This window comes from Marmota marmota, unplaced genomic scaffold, assembly GCF_001458135.2.
Source record: "Marmota marmota marmota unplaced genomic scaffold, marMar, whole genome shotgun sequence".
NCBI classification, from domain to species: domain Eukaryota; kingdom Metazoa; phylum Chordata; class Mammalia; order Rodentia; family Sciuridae; genus Marmota; species Marmota marmota.
In genome coordinates, this window is record NW_026000005.1 from 18,357,352 (window position 1) to 18,383,602 (window position 26,251).

General features: G+C 34.8%; 1 non-coding gene across 1 annotated transcript; it reads right to left on the reverse strand.

Annotated features, from left to right (window-relative positions):
- Positions 1-9,289: 9,289 nt before the first annotated feature.
- On the reverse strand, positions 9,290-9,382 carry LOC125618393. Its single transcript, XR_007349675.1, has one exon. It is a non-coding gene; the product is annotated as a small nucleolar RNA SNORD88 (small nucleolar RNA).
- Between the last annotated feature and the right edge of the window lie 16,869 nt (positions 9,383-26,251).

The following is a 26,251-nucleotide window of genomic DNA, read 5'->3' on the forward strand; positions in this document are numbered from 1 at the left end:
TCAAATTTGTAAGATGCCAACTGCAGGAATCCTTAAGTTCTAAACTACACTTGTAACTTGTCAGTCTTGCCAGTTGATTTTGTTACTAATATTGCATTTTGAATCTGTCTTTTCCCTGATAATTTCATTTTACTTTCCATATAATTATATAAATACTCAAGAGATGATCTCATTTTTTTTCTTACATGGCAATTGAAAGGGAAGGAATGATTTTGATAATTTCAAAAAACTTCTTAACAAATAGGGAAGAGATTTGTCAATACCAACCTTGTTGGCAAAATTTAAGCAAGGAGCCAAGAAGGCAGGGTCCTAATCTCATTTTTGCCCCAGTTCATGTATCTGGGGGCAATTTCCTTAAACACTTTTGGTTTCAGTTCTTCATGTTTAAAATAAGATTTGACTTGAGTCCTATTGTTTCTTTCAGTTTTAACTTTATAAATTGATATGTTAAGTTCTAATCTTCTTTCTACACAAGTGTGAACTGATTTTTTTTTCTTAAATTGCATACTTCTTTTCTACATTAAAAAAAAGTCTTGAAAAAAGGAAAAGGATCAGATCACCTAGTCCTCAACTCCTACTTGAACCATTTGGGAAATGAAGTATTGGATGCTGAGAGGATAAGTGATTTTAAAATTACATTTAGACATTTTAATACTTCTTATAGATTAAAATTATATTTAGATTTTTTAAAAATACTTCTCATAGTGAGTTAGAGCTTGGCTTTTTAAATGCTTTTTCTTATATCCTGCCATCAACACAGCTGAATGTCAAAGAAGCACAGTATCAGGTATAAAGTATGTAAACTGCTAAAATTTAATTTTGTTCAAAGAGCATTTCATTGAAATGATTAAATCACTTTTCTAAAAAAAAAAATGACAGGATGCATCATCTGTCGTGGAAGGAAGTATGTTTTGGTTACCACTTCAGAACTTCTGTTAAGATTGTCCAAGGCATGTGTTATGAGAGGAAGAAGCACTTCCTAGGTCACTGAGCATTTGCTGCTGAACATATGCTATCTCACAATGGCATACATCCACAGCTTTTTATTACATAGTGATCTGAATATTTTATGGATATTCTGAATGGTAAGATAATTGATGATAGAACACTGGAGAAAAGAGCCGATAGCTTTTTTTTTTTTTTTTTTGGTTGGTAACATTTATCAGATTGTCAATTAAATGTCTGTCATGTGGTAATGGAAAAATATTTATTGCTAAAGCAGACATTAAGACAGACCTTCAGCCAAAAGTGTGGTACATGTGAGAAGGCACAGAGATATGCACCTCTTGGGATGATGGATTGCTCTTTTCTGTTAACTGAAAGGACTATAGGGTTGAATTGAGGAACAAAGATTGGGGTTGCTTATCTTATTTAAAGTTTATTGGTAAGACACAGCAAAGTATTTGTGTTTGCTTTATAGATATTGTAAGACTAATTTGCTAACTAAAATATTAACTGCCTCAAATCATTTTGGGGATGAGGCAGGGTATAAAAATTTTAAAGCCTTTAAATATTTATGTGCTTTCTTACTGAAGGGAACTATGCACAAATCCAATAAAACTGGTTTTAAGATGCTTCTCATCTACCCATATTATCTATTTTTATTGGCTGGAAATTGGCTAATTCCCTTGCTGCATGCTCCCACAGCACTCGGTGCTCAACCTTTTGTAAGTTTCTCAGCTTTCTTGTCATTACATTTTGCACATCCTCTTCAATAGATTAAAAACTTCATGGAAGCAAGAATCATGTCTTACACATGTCCAATGCCACGTACTGAGCTCGACACAGAGTAAGTGTCCATTAATTTGAGGATTAATTAATAATAGCCTAAAAGGAAGTGTTCCAAGATAAGGATTTGAATGATAATGCAAATAAGTTGATATTTACCACTCACCTTGGTAAAAGTCTGCTCCAAAGTCTATTAACAGTACAAAGTACCTATATTTTTTAGCACAATATTTTATAATAATTAAAGCCTAAATCAAAGGCCTATTCAGTGCAAGAAAAATTTTTCTTTGTTTCTTCAGAACATAACATTAAATCATTTCATAATGACAAGCCTAGCTAGCATTAAAAATGATTAGGGAGGCTGGGTATGGTAGTGGTGGCACACTGCCTGTAATCCCAATGACTCGGGAGGCTGAAGCAGGAGGATTGCAAGTTCAGAGCCATCCACATCAGCTTAGCAAGACCTTAACTTAGTGAGACTCTTGTCTCAAAAAAAAAAAAAAAAAAAAAAAAGGAGCTAGGGATGTGTCTCAGTGGTTAAGCACCTCTGGGTTCAATCCCAGGTCCTCAAATGAAAATCAAAATAAGAAGAAGTAGTGATAATGTAAGTAAAATTGCAACTAAAAAAACTTTTCCATGACATTGGAGAATAAACTTTTCCTTATTTTTTAAAAATCATTTGGCCAATTGTTTTGATAATGCTCACATACCACAATTATATTTCTATTTTTGTGCTAATACTAATTTTATAAAGTATACAAATAATTAGTTTTTTAAAATTTCAGGATCTAGGGGGCTGGAGATGTGGCTCAAGTAGTAGCGCGCTCGCCTGGCCTGTGTGCGGCCCAGGTTCGATCCTCAGTACCACATACAAACAAAGATATTGTGTCCACCGAAAACTAAAAATAAATATTAAAAAAAAATTCTCTCTCTTAAAAAAAAATCAGGATCTATTTCTTTAATTTCTATATTTACTGGCCACTTTTTAATGATACTTTTGTAAATGTTGTGCTCACTAGAAAGTCTAATAACAACTCAAATTTTTATTGCTTTTTTAATGTCACATGAATAAAACAGGCTTAAAATTACAGTTTGCTAAAGAAATAAACTTTGAAAATAATCTATATAGAAGTAATCCACTGGGGCTGGGGATGTGGCTCAAGCGGTAGCGCGCTCACCTGGCATGCATTCGGCCTAGGTTCGATCCTCAACACCACATACAAATAAAGATGTTGTGTCCACCGAGAACTAAAAAATAAATATTAAAAAATTCTTTCTCTCCCTCTCTCCCTCTCTCTCTCATTCTCTCTTTAAAAAAAATAGAAGTAATCCACTAATGATATCCTGATATACAGCAGCTTTGCCTTTCATGTTGGCAGTCTTTCTATCACGTTCCACGGCACAAGGCTCTCACTAATGCCTAATATGGTTCTGAAAGCTAGGGCTGTGGTGGGTTTAATAAATCCCAGTCTCTTTAGAGAAACCAAATTCAAAGACATTGTCACGATTTCTGGAGCAGCAACTGAGTCACTTGGTAATAGAGAAAACTGGTTCCAGGGGACTAACTTCATTCCCTGAAGTCAACTAACAATTTTTAGTTTGTTTATTCTTTCCCAGCTCACTCACCCTAAATTACAGAGCTTTCATTTCTTTGGTAACCACAAAAAAAAAAAAAAATGACATCAAACCAAGCAGAGGTCATTTAGTTCATACCTTCAAAGTGTTCTTACAAACCATATTTGAAGGGAAGAGGGCATCCTCAATTTTGTAGTTCTAAATCCAGAATACTTGAATGTGACAGTTTGCATTAATTTTACTGAGAAACTCTTAAATATTTGGTGTCATTTTCCAGATTTTTTTGTAACATACCAGAAACTGATAATTACAGCCGTAGTGAGAAATTCGCATTATTTTTATTCTAAAATAATTACAAAAGAGGCAAAAAAATGCTAAAAACAAAATTTGCCTTTTAAATAATAATAGCATTATATTTTTCCTACTGAGAATAAATATTTGTTGAATACTCTTAAGTGCCAGCACCATGCTCATTGACTCTTTTCAGTGACTTCATGAGTTAACAGTACCCAAACCTCTCCTTTATAGATGTGGAAACTGAGGCTTAGACAGACTAAGTATCATGCTTAAACTTTCACAACTGCAAACTGATGGAACAGAATTCAAACACTGCCAGTCTGATGCAGGGATTAACTACTATACTGTAAAATTAAGATTCTATAGACATTGGGAGTTTATTTTAAAACATGTTAAATACAACAACCCATCCCAGTTTCAAAAAGTTAGTTGTTGATATTTCAAGTAGAAATTATTAAACCATGAAGGCACAAGATAGAAAGTTGAGGACAGAATATTTTAAAATATTCATAAATATTATTTTATTTCTGCCATCAAAATCCCTACTTTAAGCCAAATATTTGCGTATTTTAATATACAGACACAAAAACTAATAACATGAGTATACGTATTAAAGGTAATTTCAAATTTTGAGATATCAATATTATAGCTACAGAAAAGGCATGATATTTGGTATATCTGGGGGAAGGGAAAGGTAGAAAGATGTTGTTTGCATCAAAGAATGCACAGTAAAATTTTAAATGTTAAACAAAAGAAGGTGCTATGGTTTGGATATAGTTTGAGTGTCCCCCAAGGTTTCATGTATTGAAACTTAATAGCCATTTTGAGATACTAAGAGAACAGAAACTTTAATCTGACTATGATGTTTTAGAGGCAGAGCCTATGGAAAGTGATTAGGATTTGATAAGGTCAGTAGAGGAGAGCCTCCACAATTGAATCCCAGTGGCTTTATAGAAGGAGGGAAGATCACACAGATCGACACAAAGATACATTCACATTCCCTATCTCTTGTCATGGATTCCCTGTGCCACCTCAGAACCCTGCCAGCAGGGATATCACCAGAAGAGGCCCCTAGACCTTGCACCTCCAAAACCATCCGCCAAATAAACTTCTTTAGTTCTAAAATACTCTTCCAATATTTTGTTACAGCCAGGAAGAACAGACTAATGAGGAGATGCCTGTATTCAGTGATGACTACCATCTACAAACCAAGGCTGGGGATACAGAAACTATACCAGGTTATTCGGATGTTTGGAAATGGGAGTAAATGGAAAGCTGAGAAATTTATCTTTGTCAGGTGTAAGCACTACCTTTTTATTTGCTTTCCAGCCTTAAAGCTGTGGTACTGTAAACACCCAGACAATAGTAAATCTGCGATACATTTCCCAGATCCTCCCTCTTCAGTGAAATTCTTTCCTGCTTTCCTGTTTAACTAAGGCAAGTGTTTCCAAATGGCCCTTACCAATCTGCAGAGAATCCTACCTCCCACCTTTTGAAGTCTTCCATCTTCTTCCTTTCCACTTAATTCTAAATATCTTTATACAAGCATCATCTCATTCTTCCTTCCAGAATCTCTGCCTACCAGGGTGAGTGACCCAAGACCACTTTTCAGCCCTTTGGCTCTTTAGTGGCTCCTTCTTATTGTAGCGCCCTCCTCTGGTTCTTCCCCAGTGTGCCTGTGTATACCATCTTCCCAAAGTATTTCCATGATTTCTCTTCTAGTCACTGGAATTCTTAACTAAAATTGATCACAGGATGTCTCCATGTTCTACTAATCCTTCAGTGTTCAGGTGGTATGCACCATTCAGCCATCCTGGAGCTTCCAGCCAAGCCACTGGCTGCAGAGATCCTCTCTATTGGCCTGGAAGTCTTTGTTGGTTTGTTTCCAGATTAACCAAATGCTCTTTTATTACAGTACAAAGCTCAGACTCACAGGAGGGTGAAGACATGGCCAGCAACAATTGCCCTGGTTGGCATCACATACCCATCCCAAAGGCTATGGTCGCTGGCTCCAAAGTGTAGCTTTGTATAAGCTACACTCCAAAGTGTCTTGAAAAATGCAGAAGGATGCCCCAATTCTCACATCCCTTGCTCAGCCCTTCACAAAACCCAAACTTACGCAGTTGAAGCAGCTGGATTGGGCAGGCCTGCACAACCCAAGTGAAGGGCCCTCACGGCCTTAGAAATGCTTCCGGAGCGCCAGGCAATACTTCCGGAGCTCGAGGCCAAGGATTGCAGGCTCCTGGGCAGGTGGTGGGCTTTGCTGCTGGAAACTGTCTGGTGAGAGCTGATGGGAAGTACAGGGGTTTGTCAATGATGGCGACAACCGGCCAAAGTCCACTGGGGACTGCTCCTCCAACTGCTTCTCAGTTAAATCAAGCACTTCCTCCTTCGCCAGTTCCCTTAGGCCTGGCTGTAAACTGATGTGATGGACCATACAGTCCTCTTTTCAAATCTCTCCTGATATTTTTCTGACACCTTATTTGGCTGTATTTCATTTATTATTAACCTATCAGATTATCCATTCTTTTATTTAACAAACACTTCCTAAAGACCTACCTAGTGCACTTACAACTAGTGCCACTTTAGAAATTAAAGTCTTCAAGCAGTAGACAATGATGAAATAGTTATAAGAGGGTGTGATAATTGCTGTGGAAAGATAGTTGTGAGGTGAGAAAGAAGGGCCTTCGATCAACTTAAGGGAGAAAAGAAGGCTTCGAAGAGGAGATGGTGGTCTGGTGTGATGAGCATCCTTTACTCCTGAAGAAGGGAAAATAGTCACAAGGTCGTGCCGAAGGTGGCAGGTACACCAGTGTGATTGGCAGGCTGGCTGGGTGGTAGTCACAGGAGATGCAGCTGGCTGGAGATACTATCAGAACATAAATAGCATTTTATGGCAGGCTATAGAATTTGGAAATCATCCTGAAGCTAAAAAGAGTTTTGGCCAGTGAAGGTGACATGATCAATTTTTGTGGTTTAGAAATATTACTTTGGCATCAATGTAAAGAATAAATTGGAGGAAGACGACTTCCTTTATTTAACTTCCTCCTTCTGTAAGGAAATTCCTCTCTAAGCCTAATTTTCTATGCAGTTATTTTACACTTTATCTGGAAATACATATCCACTATCATATAATCAATTGCCATGATAATCAAACCACTCTCAAATGTTAATTCCTACCTCTGGCCTTGTTCCCAAATCAGGTAAATCCTAATTCTTCCTACTTTAAAGTCATTTCCTTTCTAACACTGCTATCTTTCAACATCACTGGTCTTCACAGCTTGGAGACAATTTAGATTGCCTCCTTTTCCTTACATCTATTGTTCAGGCACAAACATGTTTGAATGCTTCAAATTTTATATTGCCTTTTGCATTCTTTTCTTTCCTCTCAAATTCGTTCTTATCAATATAACTCAGATCTAGGCTGTCTAGATTGCTGATATTCTTCAGTAAGTCTGTCAGCTGTTTCTTCTTCCTCCAGATGTTCGTTCTAAAAATTGCAACACTGACACCCATGTTTATATTAACAAGGGTTAGGACATAGAATATTAACCATGAATTAGGAATTTACTCTGTCCCCTTCTCCAACTCACATTCTCCTGTCACCATCTAGAAATAATTCCTATCCTTAATTTTGTGTTTATTGACTCCTTCTACTTCTTCATATTTTTAACTACCAATATATGTATATTGTTTATTTGCCTGTTTTTAAAAGCTTTTTTAAAGGATAAAGCATACTATATTCATCTTATTATACATATTCATCATATATATATATATATATAATTATACTATATATACATATATAATTATACTATACATATTCATATTGTATATATCAAATATATATATATCCATTCATATTAATATATTTCATTCATACTATATATATTATATATGAATCATACTATATATTATGATTCATACTTTTTTCACTTAATATTACATTTTTAGACTCATCTAAGTTGACATACAAGCAGTAGTTTATTTTCAGTGCAAATAATATTCCATCATATGAGCCTACCTCAATTTTTTAATCTATATTTTTTCTTCACTTTTTGATATTACAAACAATACCTTTTAGATATTCTGATTCAGTTTAGTAGTGTACATGTGCAGGCATTTCTTGGGAGAATGCTATCTGCTAGATTATAAGTTTTGTGTCTGTTCAACTTTACCAATTATTGCTAATTAGCTTTTCAGTTTAGTTATATCAATTTATACCTCTATCCAAGTTTTTTTTGCTCTACATCCTCTACAATTTATATTGTCCTTTTTTAAAAGAAATTGCCAATATGAAGGGTGTGAAACTTTTTCTCATTGTTCTAATTTGTGTTTCTGTAATTACAAATTAAATTGAACATCTTCCTTCACTATGAAATTCCTGTTTGCTCACCTTTCTAGTGACTTTAACCTTTATCTTATTGATTTCTAGTTTTATAACAATCTGGCTTTTCATATATATATTCAGGCTTCTAATATTTTATTATTTATATAATTACATTATATTTTGCTTATTTATATTATTAACTTTTTCTATAACAAATACATGTTGCCAGTAAAATCTTAGAAGTTATTTATCAATGAAAGTGTAAATTGGGGATTTTCATTCCAAAATACATCCGTTGCCCAATTCTGTGTGCATTCTCTCTTAGCTCTAAAACATAGTCAGGACAAGAAAAGAGCCTAACAATCCCGTACAGTGCACAAATACCAATAAATAAATATATATCAAATTATATATATTTGAGGTTAAATATTGAGATTAATTTATTTTTCTCTTTTTAAACCATGAAAATATTTAAAAACATTTAGTAGTGCTAGTTAGTAAAGTGCTCTACCAAATTTTATACCCATTTATGGTTTTCACAATTGTGAAAACCTTATAATTAACTCTGAGAATATAAACTTGTCAAGTAGATTTTATATGTCTAAGATATCTCAAAATTAATACATTTTATTTTGCTGCATGTACATTTTTAATAGAAGTCTATTTTTAATTTTTATATATACTATAACAAGTGTGCCAATCTGGTCTTCTTCTACCTGCAAGATCCAATTGTGTATTTTATAGAGTGTTTACTATTTTCCAATTCCATATTCAATAATGTCATATCGGTTGGCAGGTTGAAATCACACATAATGGGAGTGTTTATATTACAGAAACTGGAGTTTTTGTTTTGTTTTGTTTTAAGATTGTCAGCTTTGAAAATTTACCCACACTGCCACCCCTGCCAATCCATAGAAATCACCCTTAGTAAGGTCACCTATGACCATAAAGTTGTAAAATCTAATTGGAATTTTTACTTACTTTTTATTTCATTTCTCAGTCACATCTGATACAATTGGTCATTTCTTCTTTCATGAAATATATTTTCCAACTGGATTTCAAAAGTCTCCTCTCACTTGGTTGTCCATTCTTTCTTGGTCCTTTGACCTATTTTCTTTTCATCTCTCCAATCTCTAAAGTTCAACTTTACCAATTATTGCTAATTAGCTTTTCAATTTGATTATATCAATTTATACCTCTATCCAAGTTTTTCTTGCTCTACATCCTTGACAATTTATATTGTCCTTTTTTAAAAAAAAATTGCCAATATGAAGGGTATGAACTTTTTCTCAATGTTCTAATTTGTGTTTCTGTGATTACAAATTTTTTTTATTATTTTTATTATTATTATTTTAACCGGGGTCCCTCAGACCCCCAGTTGTCAAAGGTCCTATGGGACACTATGTCCTCAGGGATGATCAGAGAGTCCAGAGCTAGATATCATGGGAATAAATGTTGGATTCTTGGAGGCTCGTTTGTCAGAGCTCTTCTTTATCTAAACATATTCTCTAGGAGATCTCACCCATGCACATGTGTCTTAATACTCTTCATAAGTTGACAGAGTCTTAGGCAGGAAGTTTGACTCTGGGGGTGTCAACAAATCAGTTCTGGCCACTTGCCACAAAAACCAAACAGAAAAAGTCATCGTGAAAAGCAAGAAAGGAATGTCAAACAATGTGGCCATATTGGGAAGAAGAATGAGATGAACCATCTCATCCCTGTTTGGGGGGATACTGATATGAGCTTCTGGATTATACAGATAAGATGAACTCAGAAATATGTATTGTTGAGTAGTCTTGGTTAAGTTGCATTCTGGTTGATCATTATCTTAGAATGCTCAAACAGAGCCTTGTCAATAAAAAGTTGTGTACATCACAATTTGGGTGTTAGTTTCAATTCATCACAATATGTTTATCAACCAGACCTGTTGTTCCTGGAATTCAAGGTAACTCAGATCAAAGGAGACAAATGCAAAATCAAGGCAGAGATGGCAAGATTTTTACCCTTCTGTTATTTACTCATTGGACATTTGAAGACCCAAGCAAAGCGCCTAAGTCCTTGAATGCACATACTTCTTAATCTCATATGCACCCCCTGGCCTTAACAGTTCTTCCAATTACTAGGTGAATATATCAACTGTCAATTTGACATTACCTCATGCATATCTAACAGACAACTCAAAATAAGTATGCATGAAAACCAGCTCTTATTATTCTTTCCAAATTTGTTCTCTGGACTTCCCTATCTCAGTATATCACAACTGTATTTTACCATTTGTATACCCCAGAAACCTTGACATCATTCTGATTCCTCTTTCCTCTCATTTGTCAACTTGATCCAAACCACAATCTTGTGGCTCTGGATTAGTATCTCATAGCATTCTCATTTGTCTCTTTAAAATCTATTTTCCACACAGTAGACAAAGAAATCCTTTCAAATCACCAAAATTTGTTTCTCTCTGCCCCTACAAATTTTTCTATAATCTGACCACCCACTTCCTCTTTGACCTAATCTCCTATGTCTCTCTACACCACCCCTCATAACCCCTCTAGCCATATGCCAATTTTCAAAAACAGAGTCCATTACTATCATGAGACCTTTATATGTGGCTAGCTCCTTTACCTGAAATACACTTTCCTCCAAGAACTACAAGATTATCTCATGTGACAACTCATGAGAGACCATGCTGACTGTACCCTGGTAATTTTCTACTATCCCCTCTCCACCTTGCTCTTTATCATGTTTCTTTACAGCATTTCTCACAGCCTGGCACATTGTTTCTTAGTTGTGTTTCTCCCCATTAGTACCTAACTAGAAAAAGAGCCCCTGTTTTTCTTACAGCTATATCCTAATAACTTAAAAAAATTGCTTGTTTTCTAATATAAACTCAATATTTGTTGCACACAAAAAGCTTAAAATAACATTTTATCTCTAGTTAATTATTTTTCATATATAGATAATCAAAAGAAAAATGGATTTGACTGCTGTGCTCTTGTTATGTCTCTCCTGTTCATGTTCTAGAGAGAATATCAAATATGTGAAGGGGGTTTTTTGTAGTGAGGAATGCGCCACTCATTTGCCAAGGTATCCAGCACAGGAAATTAAGTGTGGAAAAATGTAATAATGAAACCTGAGTGAATGCCACAGATTTTTCTATCCCCTTTATTGAATAGAGAACAGTCCTGGGTAACTAATTTTTCTAGGTGCAGAAGAGCAATCTGATTAGGCACCTATTGGCTTTAATCTTGTTTTTCACACTGGTTACAAAAGTTTGCTCATCACCAGGGTAAAAGTACCAGATAGACACTCCATTATTTCTGTGAAAATTTTCTGAAACCCTCTACTTGATATCTTCCTGCCAAATTCCTGCTGACTGCAAATGAGCACAAAATGTCAGCTTTTGTTATTTGAAGCACTAATGATGGATTTGAAATATTACTCTTTGATTCCAAGATTCACTTTTATGATTTAACTGATGCAATATCCCAAGTCTTCTTGTTAACAAAGGAATCAGAGTACAATAGGGAGCATGATCAAATCCAAATAGACAAAATTTGGGGAATTATTTTTTGAGATTTTTTCAGATTCTAATAAAATTTTTAAAATTATGCCCCCCTCAAATATGTTGAATTTTCTAGGGAATGAAGGGTTCAACCCAATTGCTAAGAAATATTTTTTTCATTTGTGGTTTGAATTTTATACACTAACATGGATAACAACCAATCAAATATTTGATAATAGATTAAAGAAAAACTTAAACATTAGAATTAAATAAAGTCATTACTTTTATTGTTCTTACTATTTGAAAGACTCTTTTTATGTGGTTTTGGTACTCATCAGAAGATACTAATAAGTTAAAAAGTATAATGCTTAGGCTCTCTTAGTTCAGCTCTAAATCTGTTTCCCTGAAGTATGGTTTAACTCATGTGGAAGCTCATCATGCCTTGTAAAATTATGTGTATAATTCATTTCAAGAACAATGAAACTCAATTGAAAGGTGATGGCTATAAGGGATCTCAAAACAGAAGTCCAGTCTCCATAACCCCATCCTAGTTTTGAATACACCAGAAGGTTGTTCCTGGAAAACTTGAAAAATCTGATATCATATTATAATGACTGTATTAATAATAATAACACGTTAAAGTGTTATTTTTATGAATATCTGAATTTTACATTTAACTATATTTACTTGATAAATTTGGCAACCTGACTCCAGGTCATTGACCCAATTCTCTTTTTCCTCGTATGGAGCTTCTTTCTAGTTGATGATGCTAAGTATACACCAATTTTTGCCATTTCTGACATCAGAAGCTATAAGTATGGTTAAACAGAATGGTAATATTATGGGAGTATGGCATGTACCTAGGAATGCCTGATTTGGCTGATGTTGTAGTAGTACTAGTGAACTGAGGATAGAAAGACAAATGAGGGAGGAAAGAGTATGCTGGTGTAAGAAAAGCATGTATCAGGACACAAAGGTATTTGAGAACATAGTATAGTCAACAGGAACAAGTTGTGCAGTATTGCTAGAGTTTAGGAGGTCTATGTGATAATGAGTAGGAGATCAAGCCTAGGTTAGTTTCTTGAGCAAAGTTCTTGGCAATCTTGCTAAAGAATTTGGCCTTCATCCTGGAGGGAAAAGGGAGTCATTATCATTATCCAAAGTACATGTATGAAGACATGAATTGGTGTGAACATACTTTATATACAACCAGAGATATGAAAAATTGTGCTGTATATGTGTAATAAGAATTGTAATGCATTCCTCTGTCATTTATTTTTTTTAAATCAATTAAAACAATTTTTAGAAAAAAAAAATTTAAGAGGAAGCTGCAAGGTCAGGGTCTTTGACTGGATTCATTGAAAAGCAAAGCCTGGGACAAGGACTTGGGTGTGGGTACTTTATTTTGGAGATGGCCCCAGAAAGCAGGAGTGAGGGAGCAGAAAGAATGAGGCAGAAAAGAAGGACAACCCAATATGAGAGTGAATTGAGTGAACCACTGCTGTACGCAATTGGGGCTTGACTCCATCAGGATCTCTGAATAGGGTACAAAATGAACTTCTGGAAGGATAAAATTTGGGGTACTTATCAAATGGTTCCCATTTTCATTTGGTCAAGAAGGGTTTCCCTCTAGGCTTTCAGGCCTACAGTGTACAGAGGCCAAGTAGGTTCCAGTGACTTTCATGGCTTGGAAGGCAGAAAGCAGAAGTGGGAACATAGCTTGAAGTGCAACACTGCATGAATCTGAGATTATGGCTAAAATTAGAGAAAGCCATGGGGATGGGATTCAGGACACCAAAGTATCTGCTATAATCAGAGATTTGTCTATAATTTACATAGCAAGAATAATTTAATTAAAATCTAATCACAGGAATTAAAAGGGAATCATTCACAAGAAACCCAAGGAGAAGAAAATATTAATTGATACAAAAGTGTTATAATTTATTATTTAGAATTTAAATATCTTAAATAATCTTATCTATGATGAACTTGTTATCTAAAAACCATAGTGCTGCTAATGCCTTCCAAAACTATAAAACAAGCCAAAAGATGCACAGAAAGAATGTAAACATTGTAAATCTATATGAAGAGCAAACTTGCTTTTTAAAAATAGGAAGAGTAAAACTCTTCTTAGTATGGTTTATATGTAGTTTTCAAAATTGTGAATGGATGTTCAAACATAAATAAATTGCCTTTAACTGAGTTAGCTAAATTTGTGGAAGTTAGAGGGATGGAGAGAGAATATTGAAAATCTTCTCTATGAGGATTTTTTTAAAATATATTTTTTAGTTGTAGTTGGACACAATACCTTTATTTTATTTATTTATTTTTATGTGATACTGAAGATCAAACCCAGGGCCCTGCATGAAAGCACTCTACTGCTGAGCCACAAACCCAGCCCCACGAGGATTTTAATATGTGTTAATTTTGTACACTTCATAACTACCTTAGGAATAGGGATTATCATTCTCTCTAAATATAAAGTAACTGAAGTTCAAGGTGATTAAAGGACTTGTTCCTAGTTATACAGCTAGTTAATGCAAAAGTCAAATCCATATCTTCTTGCCTCCTCTTTCCATTTTATTTTGCTATCTTAACAACTAGTTATTTTGCAAGATAAAGCACTGAAATACTAGTAAATCTTTTAAAAAATAGGATTACAATATCAACAGATACTATTGTAGTGTTATATGCTCATAAAATATGTACTTTCATATTTTTATAACCAAAATAATATTTATAACAGAATCTATTCAGGCCACATGAAAGCAATATGAAAGTGTTTCAGTGTGGAAAAGGTTCTTTTGGCCATGGGCAAAAGTTTAGTGAAAATAAAATTTTATCAGTGTTTTCAAAAATAGAGGGGGAAAAATGTTTTCTGTGGTCATGTTTTCCAACTTTAAGTATATTTGCTTATCATTTTAATATAAACAGGGTGTATTTATATAGCCTAAAGCAATAAGAACCAGATTCCTTATTTTGAAGATGCCAAAAATATATCTTCAAGGATGATAAGCAATAACAGAGAAGAGTGAATCAGAAATATCAAGTTTCTAACTGATTCCTGACCAAGATTTAAATTTTATTGCACAAATATGCCATGATGACACATACTTACAGTAGTACCACGCACCCAACCCTGAAGCAAGGAAGGGTCTGCCAGCATTCCCACTATAATCTTTAATAGGAATTCTGATGTTTTAATGCACATGAAATTGGCATTTAGGTCCTCAGCAAGATGCATTTTTATCTTTAAAAAATTAAAAACTTAAAGAAGGAACCTAAATAGTATCAGCTGACTTTGATTAGAAAGCTGAGAGCATGTGAATTCTGGTGAACCATTAGACCTAATGATGTCAGGGAAATTCCTGAACTTATCCTGGTGACACTGAAGTGCAGCCAAAGAATAATACCTGTGTTAGTGAGCTTTTTTATTTTCCTGCTGTGACTAAAAGGATCTGGCCAGAACAATCATAGAGGAGGAAAAGTTTATTTGAGGGCTCACAGTTTCAGAGGTCTTAGTCCATAGAAGGCCGGCTCCACTCTTCAGGGCTGGAGGCCAGGCTGAACATCATGGAGGGAGATCATGGCAGGAGAGTGTGGTGGTGGGAAGCAGCTTAAGTTGTGATGTGAGCAGAAAGCAGAAAAAGAGACTTCACTTGACAGATAAAAATATATATACCCCATTCACACCCCAATTCCCACCTCCTCTGGTCACACCCTACCACTTCGGTTATCACTCAGTTAACCCCTATCAGGGGATTAATTCACTGATTGGGTTAAGACTTTTACAACCCAATCACTTCTCCTCTGAACCTTCTTGCATTGTCTGGCACATGAGCTTTTGGGGGACATCTCACATCCAAACCATAACAATGCCACAGGAAGGATTTTTATTTCCAGGAGTACTAAGAAAGGTGCAGCATCTAAATTCTTCAAACTACTCCAGAAACTACACAGTAATAAATGATCATTGAATCTTAATTTAAATCATTCTGCTTTTCATTTCACAAAGTAAAAAGTGTCGCTGTTTAGAAGGCGTATTTCATTATGCTAGAAACAGAGGCTCATAAGCAGAATGCCTTTGTTTGGATCCCTGATACATTTAATTCTTAACTAAGTGATCATAATTATATTGGCAAGTTACTTTACCCCTTTATCCCTTCACTTCCCTCTCTATAAAATGAGCCTAGTTAGAGGACACAGAAACCAATCCACNCGCTCAAGCTGGGATTGGGGACAAAAGGACCAGCAAATTCATTAGATATGACCCTCGTCTGGAGGAGTGTTGTCTGATAGAAACAGAGGAGAGCTACTTTATTTCTTAAAGTCTGTCTCAAGCTCATCATGGCTTTAATTTCTTTGCAGATAGAAAGTAGAAACATTCATACAGGCATTGTTGTGGGAAAAAATAACAAAGACTCCTAATGTAAAGTTAGAATTTATTGTTTACTTTTAATTATTTTGAAGAGAGAAAAGAAGTTGTGGTCACTCCCAGAGGGCCTTGACACCACAGTCTAGTTTCTTAATCTGTCAACTTTCAGGATTTCTTTTGAATATAACTTAGCCTAAGAATACCCTTCCGATTGAGGTGAGGGCTGGGGTCAGGAGAAATCATGAAGTTCTGGTTAGCAAATGCAAAAGTCAACCTGTAAGGGGTGGTAATAAACATACAAGTGAAGGCATTTACAGTTTGTACAGTAAAATATTAAGATTTTTCCTTTTCCTGAGACTTTCACATTTTCTCTAGAAAAGTTTTAGAGCACAAGTTTCTGTCTCCTATGGCAGCCAGGACTAGGGCTGAGGGAGTGCAGATGGGGGATGTGGATAGCAAGGCATATAAGGGTGGGGGCATATGCACGAATAGTTATTTGTTCTGCGTTTCCATGTAATTCTAACTCTGTGGCTTTCTTGGTCCCTTGTGAAAACCAGGGAAAAATAAAAGCATAAAGGTTTTTACCTTGCAAATAGTATAATTCTAACATGTTAATAGACTCTAGGGATTTTTCAGCAATCATATCAAATGATTTTAAACTTCATTTATTAACCCGATGCCCTGTGTAGACATGCCAATTAAAATTATAAGTAATTCAGATAAAGTGTTTCTAATGAGTACTATTACTAAAACAAGTTAAATTTGTAAATAGGGCAAACCTTAAATTTGTTTAAAGGCTTCAACACTGAACACAGACATAATAGGATTCCAACTTAAAATCTTAAGTCTAAATTAATTATCCAACTTCTTAACTCACATTAGATTTACCATAAAAAGATAACTAATGTTGTGGTTTATAATCACACAAAATATCAAACATGCATATTATTTATTAATTAAAATATCTTAATAGTATGTTTTTGAGTTCTTTATAGATACATATTGTGTAAAATTCAAATCCTCTAAGAGTTGGTAGATACTTGTCACAAGGAAAATAAATACCATTGCAGTTAATTCAGGTAATCAAGTACATGATATTCGGACTAAGATGTTGAAGAGATTCTAATCCACAACCCCAATGAGGTACGCTATTTATAATCATTATATCAGTGGTTCCATAACTCACAAGAGAAGTGATCCCTTCTCCCACTTCCCTGGGTCCTATTTATACACATTACCTCATTTTTCTGCCTACTCACAATTCCAAAGTGTTTGCCCATATGATCATTTGCTTTAAAACAGTATTTATTTTGATTCCTAATTTAGGAAAATGAATTCTCCTTTTAACTTTAACTAATGTTCAACTTATTTTAAAACTTTGAACTTAATGTATTCTCTCATTTTAAAAATATTCTTGGGGCTATATTATTGATGTGGATATTAGAATACTTGATTACATTTTAATTTAACGGCTTTGTCTTCCTAGGGATCATGACTTGAGGGGGTCTTTCTAATACCATATCCCCTTCAGTCATAAGTGTCTTCTTACATATTTGGCATTCTTGAATTTCTGTATTGTTCACTGATAAATAAATGAGTCAAAAGTACCACTATGATCAAGTGACAAGATTCAACAAGAATACATATTATTTTTTAACTTAAAAAATTTTAAACTTTCTATTTGTTTAATATTGCAGTCTTATGGCTTTTTATACATTCCATTTTTTCAATCAATCAACCATAGTTAATAGTCTCCTTTTGATGCTCACACTGTAGCAGTTTTGGCTAGTAGGAACCCCTTTAAGGTTGGCTCTTGTGCCTGTTTGATATAGCCCCAATAATCTTTGAAAATGTTTTGATTTCTTGCAATGGTTGCTTTAGGCTCATTCTGTTCCTGCTCCAGATTTGAAGTGAGCCATTTCTTCAGATTAAGCCCAGATTTCAGTAAGGGAAAAAAAAAATAGCATCAGGGAGAGTGATCTAATGATGTAGGCACTGAAATAAATGATATAAAACATTACTTCTGGGCTATATCACTGGACCAAGCTCAGGAAATATACACATACTGATGTTTACTTCTTAGTTCTAACAACAGAACATTTCTATGCTTTTAATTCTAAAATTATATCTCTGTTCCTCTTTAAATGAAAATCTTAGTTCTTTGGGAAAATAACAAAAGTACTTATTTACCTGAGAATCTTAAACAAAAAATTCAAAATCATGATGCTAGTCATGCAATTAGTAACATTCCTAAATTAAATTCAAGTTTTTCTATGTAGTCCTTTCTGCTTTTTAACTGCACCCTTCTGGATAGTGGTATGTGAAGATGAGGGAGGGGTAGGAACTGTCTGCCCAGTGGGAGAATTTTATCACTTACATTGTTAGTGCCCAGTGATAATAAACAACAAATCAACTTTTAGTCATTTTTCATTATTGTTTCTCAATTCTGTTCAGGTTGTGAACTCTTACCATGAACCTAGGTTCCCCCACTTTCCAAGCCCCAACCTTTGCCCCCATATGTGACTGTGACAGGTAAATACAGCCAAATCTCTAGACCCCCTGATACATTCTCATTTAATTTTGCCATGTAAAAGCGTCCTTGCATAGTTGCCTTAGTTTGATTTGTTTTCCATTTAAAGACTTTGGCATCTGTACAGCTGACAGTTTGAAGTTCTTAGTAGGTGACTGCTTTAAGCTGCTGTCTCTTTTTGGTAGCAGAGCTCACCTCATGGAAGGTGATGAAGCCCCTCTCCCATTCCACCTTCAGAACACAGAGAAACGTGAGCAGCTTAGTATCCAAAATTTGGTACATGAGCTTTATTTTCCTACCATCTGGTTCATCTACAATGAGATAATGTATATTTATAAGTGCAAGATTTATATATTTCAGTCCTGGCTGGCACACAAAAGAAGAAAATCTGCTTCCTACTATTTAATTTCTAGTGATATTAGAACTGTCATATTTTCATGTATTCAAATACATAGCAAATTTCTTTTCTAAATCCTATTCTGATATTAAAGCTTTTAAATTTATCTTGCTCCATTTTCAAATCCACACTCTTTTCTTTTTTACCCCATACAATATTCCCTTATCAACACAATATTCAAGCTATGTATTATAATAACAAAGTTGCAGAATAAAGATCCAAATGGTTTCATACTTAGAGTTAGACTAGCAAAGAACTAAATGTAAATACAGGCTCTTAAGTTTTTATCCAAAAATATCCTGTTTTGACTCTTATCAAAACAGAATATATAAAATCATCTTTATTTTAATTTGTAACTTATAAATGTAATATATAATATTACATAAATATATAAATGCATCTGTGTAAGTGCATATATTTATATACATACGTATGTACTGGTTTTGTGTGTGCGTATATACATATATAAATAGGTTAAATTTTAAACATTTAAATATAGGTTTAAGCCTCATACACATGTGTTCACAATATCACCCTGTTTTGTTGGTTAAAAGCACATTAATATCTGCTAGTAAATAATCAAATACAAACTTCTTATATTTTGTTTTATACACACACACACACACACACACACACACACACTAATTTTAATTAACAGCCTTAGAAAAAAGCTCAAAATTTTTGGTGCATTTATCCTAGCATTTCTAATAAATTCATACTTCTAAAATCTAACTAAAAGAGAAGACTGGCATCTATCAAGAGAAAAAAAATAAGCAAATAATTAAATAAAGACATGTATCACTAAAATTTTCTACAATCATTTAGTAGTAGCTTCTGCTAGAATTAATTCACAACAAAATAAATTTTGCTACTGGTAAACCCTGTAATTGCATATGTTTATGTTTTGCAAAATATTAATATAAAACTTTGGATATTTAGTTTTTAAATAGAAATTCAATTCCTTCATTTAATCAAAATATGCCATTTGCAAAATTTCCACTTCTGCTTTTTGAAGTAATTACATTAAATTCTACATAGCAAAACAAAAACAATGTTATTTAAATTTAGGTAAAACCATTACTTTTTGCAATTTTAGCATATATTTTAATCTCCTAGTGATATTAAAAGGCCCGAATGATTAATTAATCCAAAGGGAAGGATTGTTGAATGGGCTTCTAATTACAGGTGTGCTAATGGTAAAAATCTAAAGTGACCCCTTTTTTTCTACCTCAGTTTCCTACTTATTCCATAGCATGAGGACTGTTTTTTTCATCCAAAAGATAATTTATCTTTTTGGCTTTAAATCTGGTAGGGTCAGATTAAAGAATTATTCATTTAAAAATAGGTTTTAGCCTCATACACATGTGTTCACAATATCACCCTGTTTTGTTGGTTAAAAGCACATTAACATTTGCTAGTAAATAATCAAATGCAAACTTCCTATTTTGTGATATTACCAATTGAAACTTCGGGGTTTTGATTGGGTATTTTCTAACAATTTCATATAGTTAATTTTAAGAATGTTTGTAGGAAACTCGGCACTCCAAGATTTTTTGGAGAGAGTTGCTTCACAATAAAAAAAAAAAAAGAAAAGGTTTAAATTTCAATATGTACTAAAGTCTTCTAGAAAACGATCCTCCTGAACACCAGAAATTCTTTATTCTGGTTCTTTTGTAAGGTAAACTTATTCTGAGGAGTTACTCTAATTTTATTTATTTGTAATTGTTGAAATTTTAAGGTTCAACAAGGAGAAAGAAAATTTTCTGTTCCAATAGACTACTGGGGAGGTAACAGGTTTTCTAAGTTCATTATTGGTAGACTATGTCCAAAAGTCCATTATTTGTAGGGCATGTCAAAAGTCTCAGTAATGAAACTCAGAGGACAGTGTTCTACTTTTACTTCCTTTCTCTCTTCCCCTTCCTTCCTTCCCTACTTTGTTCATCCATTCCCTTCTTTTATTTTTTCCTCCTTCCATCCTTCTTTCCGTCCTCCTTTCTTCATCCCTTCTTTATTTCTTCCTTTCCCTCTTCCCTTCCTTCTTCTCTCCTTCTTCCTTTCCTCTTCCCTCCCTTCCTCATTCTCTCCTTTCCTCCCTTCATTTTCTTCTCCCCTTTCCCTAAAGTCCTAATGCAGTTTTACAATCTCTGCTGGTCTCCGATGGAGATAAATAAGGATACATCTTTTTGTAAGCTTCAGTTTCCAACAGACACAGACAACTTCAAGATTGAGTTATTCCAAGTGTTTTCTTGGATCTTTGATAAAACCAACAGCCATGAGAGTTCATTTTGGCCATTTCTGATGCCCCAGTGCCAAATTTTAGAAATCTGGGACCATAAAGGTCCAGTATGACTTAAACAAGTACTGTGTTCCTCTTTGAATTGCTAAACTGAGAGAAACCCATGATAATGTTGATCCAGGCTAGGGAGTAAAACAAGATACCCATGTTTTTAAATAAAACATTAAATGTAGGTTTGAACAGCCTAGAGGCTAAAGGCTACATGGACAAATGGACAAGTTCAATTTATTTTTCTATCTAGAATGACAATGTGTTTCTCAACTAAAATGAGCTCATGCATAAATCTAATCCACAGGTGAAAAGATATGTATATATAGTAAGTTATATACATATATCTTTCTAAGAATAACAGGATTTTAGGAAGAGTCAGTAAAATAAGATAGCAAAGGATTTCACTTGGGTTATTTTATGCAAAATAAATTTTGTCTATGATTGTTCCTGGAACACATGCACATACAATTTATTTGTAAAGAATAATATTGAAAATATGAACTAATGGAAACTTCTTAGAGCAGGGGATGTAAATCCCCGATGGTACTCCCAATTGTAAATTACTAGATATGGGAGAAGACAACTGAGTCCAGGAGGTTGTGGTTTAAGGTTAAAAAAAAAAAAACATATTCAAATCAGACGTGGTGGCAAATAACTGTAATCCCCAGTAGCTCAGGAGGCTGAGGCATGAGGATCGCAGGTTTGATGACAGCCCCAGCAACCTAGTGAGACTCTGTCTCAAAATAAAATAAAATAAAAAGGGCTAGGGTTGTGTTTTAGTGGTTAAGTGCCCTTGGATTCAATCCCTGGTTTAAAAAAAAGAAAAAAAAAAGATATATCCAATGGATGGAAAAACATCGACTGAATCCAGGTGGCAGAGAAGTCTCAGAGGAGTCCATCAGAGGAAAATGATGCTTAGGGAAGAAAGATAAGAGTTTCTTCTGATGGTTTAGACCCCAATCTACAAGGACTTTGTCATTCTGGTGCACTGTGGAAAAGAACTGCTTGTGAGTAGAGAAAGACCTACAAGATTATGAAATGTGGGGCTCAGACAATTTTGCTTTAGAGTCTCTGACAGAACATTAGTCATGCCAGGAACATCTTCCTCTCTACCTTCAATATCTGCCCATATTCAGCAAATGGCAGAGACCCACACCAAGGACAATAAGGGATGGAGTGAAGGTATATAGAGAACTGGACTTAGCAGCCTAATCTGTTTCTTTCTTAGCATCAAGAAAACAACACAGTTTCTGTCTTTAGGGAAAGTAGTTCCAGCAGTTGCTATCTCTAAATGGTCTAAAGAGATTTTCATGACCATCAACTACTGTAGCTCCCAAGCAATTGACTTCCTGCAATTTCCCAGCATCAAAAAGGCAGTGTCAATGTCAGTGAAAAATGTCAGACTCTCATGTCTCTTGGTTACAGATTGGTATCTAGGGAGGTCTGTGGGTAGCAGTAGATGAAAGACGTGGATATTCACAAGAAACCTATAAGACTCTATACTATGTCAAGTGGGAACCAAGGAAAGTTACTGAATTTTTACTAAATTGCTTGTGGGACCTAAAATTGTTATGCATCTGTGACCTTTTATTATTTCTATCAGTTGGCAAAGTCTGTGGTACATGTTTGTTACCTGACTTTTTGATTAATGAATTATAAGTTCATGTAAACATTTACCATCATTTATAAGCATTTTATCAAATAATTTTTAGATGCAGTGTGATATCTATCAGAAGGACATACAACAGTTCACTTAACTAATCTTCCTGATTTGGGAATTTAAGTTTGTTTCTATGTTTTCATATTTTAAATAGTGGTTCCATAAAGATATTTTAGATATATATTTACAGATATGCCTTTGTATAAACTCCTAATAGTTTTGGAATTTTTGTAGCTTTTAAAAACTTTCACTTTAGTGTCTGTTCTTTTTTCTTTTTATGTTTAAAAAATATCCTTTCATGGGGCTGGGGTTGTAGCTCAATAGTAGGGTACTTGCCTAGCACTTGTGAGGCCCTGGATTCAATCCTCAGTACCACATAAAGATAAATAAATAAAATAAAGTTACTGTATCCATCTATAACTACAAAAATATATATTTAAAAAAGTCTTTTCATGAATACTATACTTTCAAAAAGCAAAGGAATTTAAAAAATAAATGAAGAAAAAAGAATAGGAAAAAATAAAAGATTTTATGACTCTATGCTTAGTTGCTTTATTCCATTCATATCATACATATGGTACTCAAATCTATTTTCACATCAGCATTTGACACTGATAATTAAGCCAATTTTAACAAACATGAGGAAATTTTTTTTTCCTGAAGACTTCCCTCTCATTTTCACTAATAAAAGATGCCATTCTCTCAAGGTAAGTGAATAGAAATTGAAATCACAAATATTCAAATACATTAACAAAGAGAATTTTGAATTATTGTTTTGTTAAGTGACAATATCCAAGTATTCCAATATAGTCACATGCCTATTTGTCTCTCTAAGGACAAACTTTTTACTGCATGAATTAGTATAGTCATACCCCAATATGAATGTAACTTTTGTACAAAAAGTCATTTTTGAAGCATTTTGGAAGTAAATTAAATATTAAAATTCATGCCCAGATTTTTTTCATAAAGCTGTCAACTTCCCTTACCTTAAAAGTAAACTATGTGAGACAAAAAATAAATAACTAAAAGCTAGACAAAGAAACACCCAGCCAAGAATTTTGAATTGGAGGAACAGCACTCAGCTCCTCTATATGGCTGCAAATTGCCTAGTTGTTAATGAGAATAACAACAGCTACCACAAAAAGAGTTCTCTGTGGGGCATGTAATATACATTAACTAGTTCTCCCAAAAACCTTATGAGGGAGGTTGCTATTGTCACTACTTTTTAGATAAAGAAACTGAAACTTAGAAATCTTTAGAACTTTTCCCAGTACCACATAGCAAGCAATTCAAGGTGTGTAGAGTTCTAGAATGCTAAACCATGCAACTGTGCCCAATTTGAAACTGGTATACATTTGAAAATATCATCTTACCATAGTAGACCTGCCTTGATGTTCCCTCTTATGGCTCAGGTTGGTCTTAATGAAAGATCCAGGAGACTAGGGAAGCAAATATAATTATCTGTACATAATTAACACAGTCCTGAACTCTGAAACTATTGAAAATGCATAGATGTAATACTTTCTTAATTTGCTTCGTGAGTAGAGAAAGAATGTTATTTAAGAAGACATCTGAGGAGAAAGGACACTCAGGCTGGTGCCGCAGTCTGGCTGGGCACAAATCACGAGCCACTCAAGAGGAACAAACTTTATTTCTGAACTCCACCAGCACACTCCACACATGCTCCCCAGGAACACTCCCGAACACCACAGGGCTCCTCCAGGAACCACCAACCGGAAATCCCTCCTCCGGCACTTCCCCAACCAATGCGAACTCTTCAGGAATCCCCACCAGAACTCAATGGGAACTCCGAGAGAACTCAAAAGTCATCATCTTAATGGCTCGCTGGCATCACCTCTCAACCACTACTTCTGGCAAAAATGCCATGCGTCATCCTGACTCGGCTGTGGCCCTCAACAGGCTGGTAGCTCTTCCCCTACCCTCATAGGTACTCTTTGCATTTGGCTCTCTGCTCTCAGATTCTACCTCTCTTACCAGGCCAGTAGTCATGCTCTCCCCACAAGACTCCAGGTGAAGAATTTAGGATGGAGGTTTAGCCTATTTAAGTGTCTGAAATAAAATAAGAACTTTTGTGATTAACCTTATGCTATCTTATTTCCTATGCTTGATTATATTAAAATACTTCCTCAGCCTTGAATTATATTTTGAAATATAATGATATTGCAGAAAGCAGTATTGCCCCAGGGAGAGATGGGAATTTGAGGGGGTGAGGAAAGAGGTTGTGAAGTTCTCCAGTACCTTCAATGAGCTGGTAGGGAGGAGCAGTGGGCAGGAGAAACTTCCCAGTGTCTCTAAACCAGCACCGACCTTTTCTAACACTAACGAAAACCTAGGAGTTGAGCTAGCATTGACTCACCTCTAGTTCCACTCCAGTACCACTCCAGTACCACTTAACACACCCTAATATACCAGCCTCTCAGGTTGAAGTTGGCCAAAATGCTATGGAGTCCTTAACAATTGATACCTATCTTTGTCCTAAAGTGCAGCACTGTGTAAACATCTCAGATGGTCTCTTTTCAGAACCCAAGAGACTGTCAGTTCTTTGACACCGAGGGTGGCAGTAGTGCTGTGGAAGCCAAAGTCCTCCAGTGGCACCCAACACTGATCATGTTGCTAGCTGGAGAGTGCTGTGTAACCCAGCCAGCCCCAGAGCCCCTTCCTTCCTTCCTTCCTTCCTTCCTTCCTTCCTTCCTTCCTTCCTTCCTTCCTTCCTTCCTTCCTTCCTTCCTTCCTTCCTTCCTTCCTTTCTTTTATATGACAGCGGAATACATTATAATTCTTATTACACATATAGAGCACAATTTTTCATATCTCCAGTTGTATACAAAGTATATTCACACCAATTCATGTCTTCATACCTGTACTTTGGATAATAATGATCATCACATTCCACCACAGAGCCTCTTCTTATCTGGTCACAATACCCCAAGATTTTGGTCTGGATCACAGTGGCTCAGTGTGGAAGTTGAGTTTCCCTGCACTACTGCTTCCATTTCTGTTTGGCAAAAGCATCAGGCATTTCATGACTTCTTGACTTCATCATTTCTGTCTCGCTGCTAACATTCAATAATACACATAGCCAAATATCGTTCTAAAGAATTTGATTTTTCTCTTAGAAATTCATCTTTATTTACCCATTACCCAGGAAATGGTCCAACCTCACCTTCCTCCTAGGTGAACTTGCTTGAGATCCAAATTAGAGATATGAGTTGTTTTTTAGAAAGAAATATCAATGTATAAAATTAAATATTTACTACATTAATTAATTAATAAAATTAGTAAACATTAATATATTAATTAAGTGATATGCCAAATGACATACCAAATTACTTAACTGGATCTTATACATGTCTAATTCTAATAAGTTTGCTGACTACTTCCTAAAGAGGTCTGTCTCAAGGAAACAAATTATGTGGGAAACTGTGCTTATAAAACCCATGGTACTAATAATATAATCTGAACAATACTACTAAATGTGACATCTGACAGTAGCTGACAGATACAAATGGACTTAATTAAGTATTAATAGTAATAAATCAAGACAGGGTT